The following is a 12,571-nucleotide window of genomic DNA, read 5'->3' on the forward strand; positions in this document are numbered from 1 at the left end:
TGCAACTCCTTCCATGGGTATTTTGTTCCCCCTTTTAAGAAGGAACGAAGTGTCCACATTTTGGTCTTTCTTCTTCTTGAGTTTCTTGTGGTTTGTGGATTGTACAATGAATTTATGAAATTCTTAGGGAAATGGATGGATCTGGAGAATATCATCCTGAATGAGGTAACCCAATCACAAAAGAACACACATGGTATACACTCTCTGATAAGTGGATATTATACAGAAGATTGGAATACACAAAGTACAATCCACAAACCACAAGAAACTCAAGAAGAAGGAAGGCCAAAATGTGGATACTTCGTTCCTTCTTAAAAGGGGGAACAAAATACCCATGGAAGGAGTTACAGAGACTAACTATGGAACAGAGACTGAAGGAAGGACAATCCAGCCTGATATAGCTGTCTCCTGGGAGGCTCTGAGTACCCAACTAATACAGAAGTAAAGGCTCACAGCCATCCATTGGACTGAGCACAGGGTCCATAATGGAGGAGCTAGAGAAAGGACCCAAGGAGCTGAAGGGTTTGCAGCCCCTTAGGACAAACAACAATATGAGGGTAACTAGTACCCTCAGAGCTCCCAGGGACTAAACCAGCAACTAAAGAGTACACATGGTGGGACTAATGGTTTCAGCAGCATATGTATAGTAGAAGATGGCCAAGTCGGTCATCAATGGGAGGAGAGGCCCTTGGCCCTGTGAAGGTTCTATGCTCCAGTGTAGGGGAATACCTGGGCCAGAAAGCAGGAGAGGGTATGGTGGCAAGCAGGGGAAGGGGGGAGGGAACAGGGATTTATTTTTGTTTTTTTTTTTTTATTTTTATTTATTTATTTTTTTCAGAGAGGAAACTGGGAAAGGAGATATCGTATGACATATAAATAAAGAAAATATCTAATAAAAGTTGAAAAAATAATAAGTTTTTTAAAAAGAGAACTACAAAATCAAAAAAAATCTGTGTATGCTATATATTTTCCTTGGATCATCTCAGCAGGTATGTAAAAGGACATAGCCATTTATTCTCAATGACAACTGAGTGACTCTTTTGAGCCCAAACAATTTGTTGCTTCATTTCAAGGTTATGATGTAATATCTTTCTCTGTCTCTGTCTGTCTCTGTCTTTCTCTGTCTCTCTGTTTCTCTCTGCGTGTTTCTCTCTGTATGTCTCTGTCTCTCTCTCTCTCTCTCTCTCTCTCTCTCTCTCTCTCTCTTCTTTTGTTTACAATTTCTGATTGACCATTCGAGCCACTTCTCTTGTCATAAGTCTACATGAAGTACTAATCTACATTCATATTGTCTACATGAAGTACTAATGCATGTTCACATTATTCACATGAAGTGTTCTGATTTCTCCACATCAACGCTAACTTTTGTCTTTCTGATAATATCCCCACTTACTGATAAAGGTTGGCTTAAGTTTCTCAGCACAGTTACAGAAGCCTATTTTCAAAGAGATGTTCTTAAAGCCATTCTCAAAAATCTTCTGGTAGGCGATGAACAGGTTTACATCAAGGGTTTTAAAAAAAATTATTTAACAACAAAATTGTTACTGATTGAGTTTTACTATAAGTCCACTGAGGTTTCCTTTTTTCTCTACCTTCTCTTGATTAAATCTCAGTAAACTGTACGTGCTCAGGAATCTGTCAGTTTCCTCTGTCACCAGATATTGGTTTATAAAGCAGGTTCATAAGGACAATTTACAACAAAGGCATTGCTGGCTTTTGTCTCCAACCAGGCTCAACAAGTTCAAGGCCTGCTCAGGGCATGTTACACAACAATGAGTACCAACCATCCAGCCTGGCTCTATTCAGACTGAGCAACCCTAAATAAGGGGAAAAAAAACTCTTGAGAGACTTTAAAAAAAAAAGCTTGGATGTTTTGGCTTTCCAAGTCACCCCTCTGCTTTGCATGCCTCTTCTCTGTATGTCTGTAACTTGTGCCCTAAACCCCTTCTTCACGTTTCTTCATCTGTTGGTTATGTCTGGGGTGTTTGAGATTTTTCCTGCTGCCACCTGTGTCCCTGCCTTTTAATTCTTGAACTAGCAGAGGAAACAAATGCAATCAAGACCTCAGCCCACATCAACTAAGCAGTTATATCTTTGGTTTCTTATTTATTTTTGTTGTAATTTTTATGATGTCTTCATTTACATTAATTTTTGAATTGGTTTGTTATTGCTTTCCTAGCTTTTTGAGATTCAATGACAGATTATTTTCTATCTTTTTGTGTCTCTCAATGTAGACATCAGTGGATATAAATTTCCTTTTTAGCATATTTGCTTTGCTGTATTCCATAATTTTAAATTGTATTTTTATTTTCCCCTTCTTAGTTTGCTATAAATGCTAGGCAAGTACCCTATCACCTAGCTATATCTAGAGCCCTCAAGTTTTACATTTTTATTGAAGACAATTTCAAATTAAGAAGAATTTCATTTTCTAGAATGTTTTGATTTTAGAGTCTTTGTTTTCTTCCTATAGTAGACTTGTATAGCAGCATCAACTTAACTGTGATCATTTTTACTGACAAGGACTAAGGTTTTTACTGGCTTTTAATATCTCTATCTTAAGTCTGCCCTCTTCTGGTATAAAGAAGAATAGTTTTAGGAGGGATTTTTTTTGGGGGGGGGGTGTTTCATATTTTTAGTTTGGAGGGTTGTTTGACTTTTTTGTTTGTTTGAATTTTGTTTATTTTTTCATGGAATCACTTGTAGTAAGGGAGAATTTAATACTCTTTTGAAGGATTCTTTATCCTCATCCCACTTCTTTACTATTTTATCAGTACCAAAAAAGATGCATGTCAGGCTCCCCTCCTTCCTTATGTACCTTCAGTTCCCACTGAAGTGACATCATTCTCGTGTCACTGTGAGACTGGTTCTTCCATCCCTAGGCAAGCACTATGTTCTTAAATATCTTTTTAATTTTAAATTTTATACATTTTGATTAAAATATAATAAATCACTTTTTACCTTCATTTTCTGTCCTTTAGCACCTCCCTCCAATTCATTCCACAACGACCTCACCCTCAAAATGATAGCTTCTTATTGCAGCATACATATTGCTTCTGCTTTAGTGTGAGGAATGTTAAATAAACACCACTTAAGATTTATATCCTAAAGTTTTATTTTAAAACTATCCTGGGAGTTCATTGAAGTCTGGATTATAAGTAGATATATAGCATTTTTATGCAAAGTGCTTATTCCAAAAATGACTACTCTCATTTAATTACTAATACTTATTTGTCATTATTACAATATTCCTCTCCACTGTCCCTTCCACAGTATGGACATCTAAACCATGCTGGGTAAGTACTTTACACTTGTTAGTAAGTACTGTACCACTGAACTGCCTTTGATATATAAATCTGTAGCCCTGAAGACTTCACAGTGGAAATGGTTGGTGAGATACTATCTCCTGGTTCACAATGTGCAAGCAATACCTAGAGGAGTACTGAAAAACAGCTAAGCATGCTTCTGAAAACCTATAATCCAGTTGTGAAGGCTGAAGCAGAAGGATCACAAATGACAGGCCAGCCTGTATTACAGTGACTGTTAAAGATTGTATGGGAGAGAGAAAGAGAAGGAAAATGAGAAACAAATGTTGAAAAAAGTCAATTAAAATGGGCTATTTGTTGCTAGGCATTAAGAACATTACTATGAACCAAACAACTAAGTTATTATTACTATTATCATTATTATTATTATTATTATTATTAAAAATTAGCTCAGTGAAAATCAAACTATAATCATATTAGCATATACCATTAAGTAACTTATGAAGTTGCAGTAAAATGATAGACTGTAGTAGAAAATTTAATCCATCTGGTAAATCTCAGATTGAAAGAACTAACCAGAAGATGTGAACAACTTAAGTGTACAGATATATCCAGGAACACATAGTGCTTGAGGATAGTTTTTGGCATGGAAACATAGGATGAATAGGGGAAAATGTTGTGCCACTGCTTTAATATGCCCACTTGCACTAAAGTTTGAAATCCCCAATCTTCCAAGGTTTTTAAAAAACCCATCTAAGAGTACAAAGGAACTCAAGACTTTTAAGCTCATACTGTGTGCCAGGTATCTACAAGGTATTTTTCATCAGTTAATTATGTTAATCTTTCTATGAATAAACACATATAGGCTTATACACACTTACAAAATTACACACACAGATGCACACACACAGACACACACATACACACCACCCTACATGTCAGCCTTTCTTGGCCCATACTGAAGCCAAGCTTAATATATTAAGAGTGAAAGCTAAAACAATATTGTTTGCCACTGGAGTGGCCAGACTCTGCTCTACTGCAGTCCCTTTTTCTATTCTGGCTGCTCTGCCCAATCTTCATGAGTTCTCTTTGTTCTCACCTGGAGACATGCTGTTTTCAGACCACATTATGCATCCTTTATCTACAGATAGCACTAAGACATAATTAATTAAATCAGGGATGGGGATACAGCTCAGTGGGAGAGTGCTTGCTTAGCAGGATTGAAACCCAAGTTGAGCCCAGCTCCCAAACACACAAAAAAGTGAATAAATAAAATGAAATGAAACCTAACTTTTGACTCTGCCCAGGAAAGCAGGTAGATTAACTGTGGCTCTGCATCCCTCCCTCCTCTTCTTCAAATCTAATTCCCATAATCTCACTACCAGCTATGTAGCAGGCTACTATTGGTGGCCTCTCCTAACTCTCCCTCCGCATTCCTAGAACACTAAGCAGATTCTGGTGGAACATCTTGCTTTCCCCCCTCCTGTGGACTCCCCTTTGCCTTCCAGCCTATCCCAATCTCTAAATGTCAGCTATCATATGTAAAAACACATTTTACCAAAAATACCCAGTGGCTACACCTAGCAGGATCCCACGAGAATATCCTACCAGGAAACACACAGATACCACACTCCAGACAGGGCAACAGAAACCAAGGAACAAAACACCCACCCAACTAAGACAAGACCAGACATCAGTTCCTAGAATTTCAAATGAACACTAGTCAGAAGAGATAAGGAAGGGCTCTATAGATGCCTCAAAAAAAAATTACACCAAAACATTGTAATACTATTACAGTGTGTGTGTGTGTGTGTGTGTGTGTGTGTGTGTGTGTGAATTTTACATCATGTAACCCAATCCCATTCATCTCCCTGTTCATTCATACCCTCTGTCCTCCATTCTTGCAACTTCCCCCTTAAAAAAACAAAACAAACAAAACCCATCTCACCATTGAAGCAGCAGTGTCTCACAGTTTGTCACACATTATACACTTTTGACAAAACAGCTTTACTTGTAAATGTTCATTGCAATGAGTCATGGGTGGGAGAAAAGGACTGAAATCCCTGAGAGTCGGCAGAAGGAATGGAAGCATGCAACTTCGGGAGGTAGAAGGTTGGGGAAACACTCAAGAATGTACCAGAGACCTGGGAGGTGGCTCTCAGAACTCAAAGAGAGAGACCTTAGATGACATGCCCTACATTGGGGAACGGGAACTTGTAGAACCCACCCCCAGCAGAAAGAAAGGCATCAAGTGCAGTTGCCATCCCACAGTCAAAACATTAACCCATAATTGTTCCTGTCTGAAAGAACTTCAGGAATGGAAATGGAGAGGAGCTGAGGAAAAGAAGGTCCACTGACAGGCCCAAAGTGGGATCCTGAGAGGAGCCTGGGGGGCTCGCTGCTACAACTTGTCTCTCTCTGCAGCTAAGGCTTGTGGTAGGGTGCACGTTAGTCAAAAAGGAAGCAATGTATAAATGAGATATTTCATTATAGGAAAGAGAAAATAGGCCGATCAAGTAGAGAGAAGGAAAGGAGAGGAAGGAGAAGAGAAGAGAAGGGGAGAGAGAGAAAGGAGAGGAAGAAAGCAAGAGAGCAAGAAGGCAATAGAAGAGAACAAAGAGCAAGAGAAGAGAGGAGACAAAGAGCAAGAGAGAGGAGGAAGAAGGAGAGAGGAAGAGCAAGAGAGGGACAAAGAGCAAGAAAGAAAAGGAAGAGGGCAAGGGCAAGAAAGAGAGAAGGGGTCAAACTGCCCCTTATATTGTATGGGGAGTGGCATGCCTGACTGTGGTCAGACGACTGGGGGTAGGGTCCAGCTAGAATGCTGGGAGCTTGGGGCATTGTCGGCCTGATAGAGCACACATCTCCTGAGGGGGCAGCTGTGAGGGGTTGTGACTGAAGCAAGAGCCAAAGACTTGGGAGTTATAGCCAAGCTCCTTCTGCCCCGTGCAATTAGAAAACTGCCCACTGAGGCTCCAGGGCTCAAGGCCAATTACTCGACTGAGCCTAAGTTACCTGAACAGACCACTGCCCCACAGGACCAGCTCAAGGAGAAGCCCCAAGATTTGATACTATTATGGAAGCTATGGAGCACTCATAAAAAGGGATCCATCATGACGGCCCTTTGAAAGACTCAACAAGGAGTTGAAAGAGTCAGATGCAGATATTTGCACCCAACTAATGAACAGAAGCTGCTGACCCCTGTGGTTGAATTGGGGGAATGCTGGAAGAAGTTGAGGAGGAGGATGACCTATAGGAGGACCAGCAGTCTCAATTAACCTGGATCCTCAAGATCTCTCAGACACTGGACCAACAACCAGGCAGCATACACTAGCTAATATGAGGCCCGCAACATATATACAGCAGAGGATTTCTGTGTCTGGGTTTTGTCAGAGTAGATGCACTTAGCCCTCAAGAGACTGGAAGTCCCAGAGAGTTTAGAGGTCTGGTGGGGTGGGGGTAGGGGCTGGGATCATCCTCGTGAAGACAGGGGAAGGGAGGAGGTATGAGATGTAGAACAGTCAGAGTGTGAATCAGGAGGGGAATAAAATCTGGAGTTTAAAATAAATTTTTTAAAATGTTGTAAACTGAATACAAGAACATATCAAAAAATATCATCCACCCTGACCAAGTAGGCTTTATCATGAGGTACATTAATGGTTCAACATAAGTAAATCAACAAATGTAACCCACCATATAAACAAGTTGAAAGACAAAATACCACATAATCATCTCATTCATTGGATGCAGAAAAAGCCTTTGACAAAATCCAACACTCCTTCATGATAAAAGTCCTGGAAAAATTAAAGAGACAAGGACATACCTCAACATAATAAAGGCAGTTTTCAATAAACCTACAGTCAACATCAAATTAAATGGAGAGAAACTCACGCATTTCCACTAAAACCAGGAACAAACTCCACTCTCTCCATACCTATTCAATATAGTACTGGAAGTCTTAGCTAGAGAAAAAAATGCAACTAAAGGATATTAAGGGTTACAAATTGGAAAGGAAGAAGTCAATATACTGTTATTTGCAGATGATATGATGGTATACCGAAGCATTCCTTAAATTTTCACTGGGGAACACCTACAGCTATTAGACACTTTTAGTAAAGTAGCTGGATACAACATTAACTCACAAAAATCAGTAGCTTTGCTATACATAAAAGACAAACTGAGAAAAAGTTAGGGAGACAATTTCTTTTGCAGTAGCCTCAAAAATGTTTCTTGGGGATAACTCTAATGAAGCAAATGAAGAAGTTATATAACACAAATTTAAAGTCATTGAAGAAAGAAATCAAAGAAGATATTAGAAGATGGAAAGATCTCTCAAGCTCATGTAGCAATAGGATTAATATAGTAAAAATGGCTATCCTACCAAAAATAACACATTCAATGTAATCCCTCATGCAATATAATGAAAATTGCAACACAATCCTTTCAGTCTTTGAAAGGACAATTTTCAGCTTCATATGGATATACACAACAATAACAACAACAACAAAAACAACAGGATATCTGAAAGAATCCTGAATGATAAAAGCTGTTGGAAGTATCACTGACTTCAAATTGTCCTACAGACCTATGGTAAAAAAGCAGCATTACTGGGGAAAAAAACTGACATGATGTTCAAGGAAATCAAATTGAAGACCCAAACATAAATCCACCCAATGGACACCTTATTTTTTGGTTTAAAAATAAAGCCAGAAATACACACTGAAAAAAGACAGCATCTTCAACAAATCGTGCTGGTCAAACATGATGGCTGCATGTAGAAGAATGAAAATAGATCCATAGTATGACCCTGCACAAAACTCAGCTTCACATTTACGAGAAACCTAAACATAAAACTAGATATACTGAATCTGATAGAAGAGAAAGCAGGGAATATAGCCTTGAATCCACTGGCAGGGAAGAAGACTTCCTGAACAGAACCATTAGCATAGGCAATAAGATCACCAATTAATAAATGGTACCTAATGAACTGAAAAGTTTCTGCATGGCAAAGAACACCAACATTCAGACAAAGCAGCAGCCTACAAAATGGGAAAATATTTTTACAAGCTTCTCATAGAGGGATCATATTCAAAATATATTAAAAAAATCAGAATCTTGTTATCGCAGAAACAAGGAACCCAATTTAAAAATGAGGTACAGACTTTAAAAGAATTCTCAAAATATGAAACTCAAATGTCTGGGAAACAGAGAAATGCACAACATCCTTAGTCATTAAGGAACTACAAATCAAAGTTTAGCTAAGATAAATACAAGAAATGACAACTTATGCTGGCAAGTGTATAAGAACACTCATCCATTGTTGGTGGAGTTCAAATTTGTACAGCCCTATGGAAATCAATGTGTCCATTCCTCAGAATGGGAACTAATCTACCTCAAAATCCAGCTATAATATTCTTGGGTATATACTCAAAGTACAGTCTATCCTACTACAGAGAAACTTTCACAATTGTATTCATTGCTGCTCTATTCTTAACAGCTAGGAGTTGGAAACAGCCTAGATGTACATTGACATATGAATGAATTAGGTAAATGTCATATATTTACACAACAGAATATCATTCAGCTGTTAAAAAATAAAATTATAGAATCCACAGGTAAATGAATGGAGTTAGGAAAATCACTCTGAGTGAGGTAACCCAGATACAATGAGACAAATATAGTATTTGCTTACTTGTAAATGTTGGTTTTTAATCCCTTAATATGCATGCTACAATCCCTACAATCATAGAAGTTAGGCACTAGTAGAGAGGGAAGTATCTCCCAAGGAAGAAAAAATAGAATACATAATTATGTAGGGACAGGGAGGAGGGTAGAGATGGAATGGAGCGATTAAATGAGGGGGAAGGAAAAGGGAGGTAAAGGAAGGAATGCGGAAGAGAGAGCTAACAAAAAGAGCCATTTGAGAGTTCATAAAAAATTACTACAACAATAGAATCTTAAAACAAATACATATATGAATGGAACCTAAATGAAATCAGTATAACAAAAGAGATAAAGTCCCAGCTAGACATTTTTTGCTACCAAGTGGAACCTCCAGTGCCAGAAATGGGCTACATCAAATTGAATTGTTAGACAAAGGGAAACCTTAAAATAACCTAAGCAGTTGCCAAGGCTATTGCTTGTCCTTTACAAGCTGATAGTAATGCCCTACTGCTGGAGAAAACATCTACATAATTTCAATTGAGTATGGAAACATCATGCTGGTGCCTAACTAGATCCTTCACCCCTACTAGTACTTAAAGATATTCTGCATGCTACTAGAGGAGAAAGTAAACATCAACCTAGTTATAAACACTGCCATCTACAATGGAAACCTTTCTGCCTGGGATGCTGATGCAGTAGTGTCACAAACTTGGAAGTAATCAAACATTCTCTAATGAAACCTAAGGCCCACTCCATGAGATGGAACCCATGACTGACACTGTTCCAGTGGTCAAGAACCTGAAACTAGATAAGCCAAAAACTTAAGTGGACATGTGCCCTTACCCCAACCTCAGAATCTATCTTAACTTGATAACAACTTGCAAAGGAAAATTTAGTTTTCTCTAAGAGAGTCTCAATGGGAAAACAAACTACTCTTCTGGGTAGACTGCATGCCCAGCAGTAGATGGTCAACAGAAAAACTCAACCACATCTTTACAGATTCATTGTTTGATGATGTCATGTCAGGGCTTTTAAAAAGCTTGATTTCATTATAAATGCATTATTATCCATTACACACACACACACACACACACACACACACATACAACTTATGTAGTCTACATAATATATCTTCCAGTTTAGTGTTTTTATAGGATTCCCAAGTATGAGAATGAGTGGATCTCTGTTTCGATGTGTTCATTTTTATTCTATCTTACTTTATTTTATTATTATTCCTTGGAAAAGAGATGGATCTGACTTGAAGAAAGGTGGGGAGAAATTTAAGAATAGAGGAAGAGGAAATTATAATTATATATTAAATTTTAAAAAATCTTTTTTTCAACTTTTTATCAATTCTTTGTGAATTTCACATCATGCACCCCAATCCTTCTCATCTCCTCCTCTCCTCCTCACCCTTCTCATGTAGAAGCTGCAGTGTCACAATATTTCACACAGTATATGTTTTGTCCTCATTTTTAACTTGAAAATGTTATTGCAACGACTTGTTAGTCTCATATAAGACCTCTAGGTTCTGCTACGCTACAAATAATGGAATCTCACTGAACTCCTCCTGGATATACTGTTGTTGCCCTGTATAATGAAGATCCTATAGTTTTTCGATCTGTAGGATTGGCCCTTTCATGCACTTTAGCAGTTCACCAATGGGGTAGATATTGGGGTGGGTCAATTGAAAGCCTTGGATCTGGTATCTGTGGTATCAGAGGTATTTGAGCTGGTCAGCCCACCACCTCTCCACCAGCTCTCCTCCTCTCCCACACTCAGGGCCAGCTCATCCATACCTGCCCCACAACCAGGGCCATCTCTACCTTCTGGCCCAGATGAGGGGCAGGGTCTACTCTCCCGAGTGTTAAAGCCCATGAGGGACAGGCACAGTTCTGCCACTCCCATGACTCTTGGGCCAGCTCTCCCTCCTGCCATAGATAGTGAAGGATAAGGGAGGTGAGGAGGACATCTCTCTCTTGACTACACTGCTACCTAGAAGAAAAGAGGCAGGGCTGACTCTACTGTACTCATGCCCTTGGGCCTGCTCACCTACACCTTCTACATCCAGGGACAGCTCTGCCTTGCTGTCCAGGCAAGGTGCAGGGCCCACTCTTCTGAGTGCTGCAGCAGGTGAGATACAGGGACAGGTATACAGCAGCTGGCATGGGTGAGGAGTTTCAGCTCTCCTGCTCTAATGCCCACAGGGTCAGCTATCCTATGTCCAGGTGAAGAGTGGGGGCAGTTCTGCACAACCCTCAGATATCAACACATTCTGGAACAGGAGCCCAGACCAGGGAGTTCTGCCTGGCCTTTCATGGCAAGAGACTCTTGTTGCTGCAAGGCCATGGACCCAAATGGGACCCTGGGTTGCAGCAGAGGCCAGGACCCCACCATGATCCCAGGTGGCATAACCAGCTACTCACATCAGGCTGTTTCTATCCTCCAGTCTCCAGACCTGTCTTCCTTCATTATGCACACGTCCTCCTGTTTCTCTTTCTCCTCCATTTCTCCATCACTTAATTGGTTCTCTTACTGTAGTCCAAGGACTGTTGAGTATTTGGGGTAGTCTCAGGAGTGGTCTCAGGAGTGAAATGTCCCACTGATGCACTATGACTGCCCCCAGGTCTGTGCTGTGCCCGACTGGTGGTCCTCTCAGGCTCACTTTTTTCAAGGAATGTTAGGGTACTAATAATTCATAGGTTCACAAGTCAGAACATTGAGCATAAACATAGCCTCTGTCTTCTCTGTCACCTACTGACACACATGTGACACAGCAGCCACACCTGCAATGCTTCTAGGGGCAGTTAAAATTTTTATTTTCAAGAAATGAAAATTCTCTGAGACCTGAGCAGCCAGCTGGAAGGCACAGGCCCCACAAATCCCAGGGGAGCCGCAGGGCGACAGAGAACAGGATCCTCTCAGCTTCCAAGTGACAGAGGAGGATCAGCGTCCTTCTCTGCCCCTTCCCTGCAAGTGGAGGGCCTACCTCCAGGGAACACCTTAAGCCAGAGACTCAGGCGAGAGCCTCCATTCTCTCTCTGGTGAGTTTCTAAGACCAGAGCAGCTAGCTTGGAGGAATAGGCCCCACGAGTCCCAGGGGACTTGCAGAGCAGCAGGGACAGGACAAGTTCTAGCCAGAGACACTAAAAACATCTAACACCAAAAAGCAAAAGATGGTGAAAGGCAAAAGCAAGAATCCTACCAACAGAAACCAAGACTATTTGGCTTCGTCAGAACCTAGTACTCCCACTGCAGCAAGTCCTGGATATCCCAAAACACCAGAAAAGCAAGAATTGAATCTTAAATCATATCTCACAATGCTGATAGAGGAATTTAAGAAGGACATTAATAACTCCCTTAAAGAAATACAGGAGAATACAGGTAAAGAAGTACAAGCCCTTAAAGGGGAAACAAAAAAAATCCCATAAAGAATTACAGGAGATCACGAGTAAACAAGTAGAAGCATTTAAAGGGCAAACTCAAAAATCCCTTAAGAAATTGCAGAAAACACAAACAGGTGAAGGAATTGAGTAAAACCATTCAGGACCTAAAATTGGAAGTTGAAACAATAAAGACATCACAAAAAGAGACAACTCTGGAATTAGAAATCTTAGGTAAGAAGTCAGGAAACATAGATGCAAGCA

The 12,571-nt window shown here is 40.0% G+C and overlaps 1 non-coding gene and 1 pseudogene across 1 annotated transcript; one reads left to right on the forward strand and one right to left on the reverse strand.

Annotated features, from left to right (window-relative positions):
* LOC116094310 overlaps window positions 1-12,571 on the forward strand; it is a 61,257-nt pseudogene that overhangs the window by 37,092 nt on the left and 11,594 nt on the right.
* On the reverse strand, window positions 11,601-11,732 carry LOC116094569. The gene has a single exon (XR_004120204.1). It is a non-coding gene; the product is annotated as a small nucleolar RNA SNORA17 (small nucleolar RNA).

The sequence above is a fragment of the Mastomys coucha genome, unplaced genomic scaffold (assembly GCF_008632895.1).
Source record: "Mastomys coucha isolate ucsf_1 unplaced genomic scaffold, UCSF_Mcou_1 pScaffold16, whole genome shotgun sequence".
NCBI lineage: Eukaryota > Metazoa > Chordata > Mammalia > Rodentia > Muridae > Mastomys > Mastomys coucha.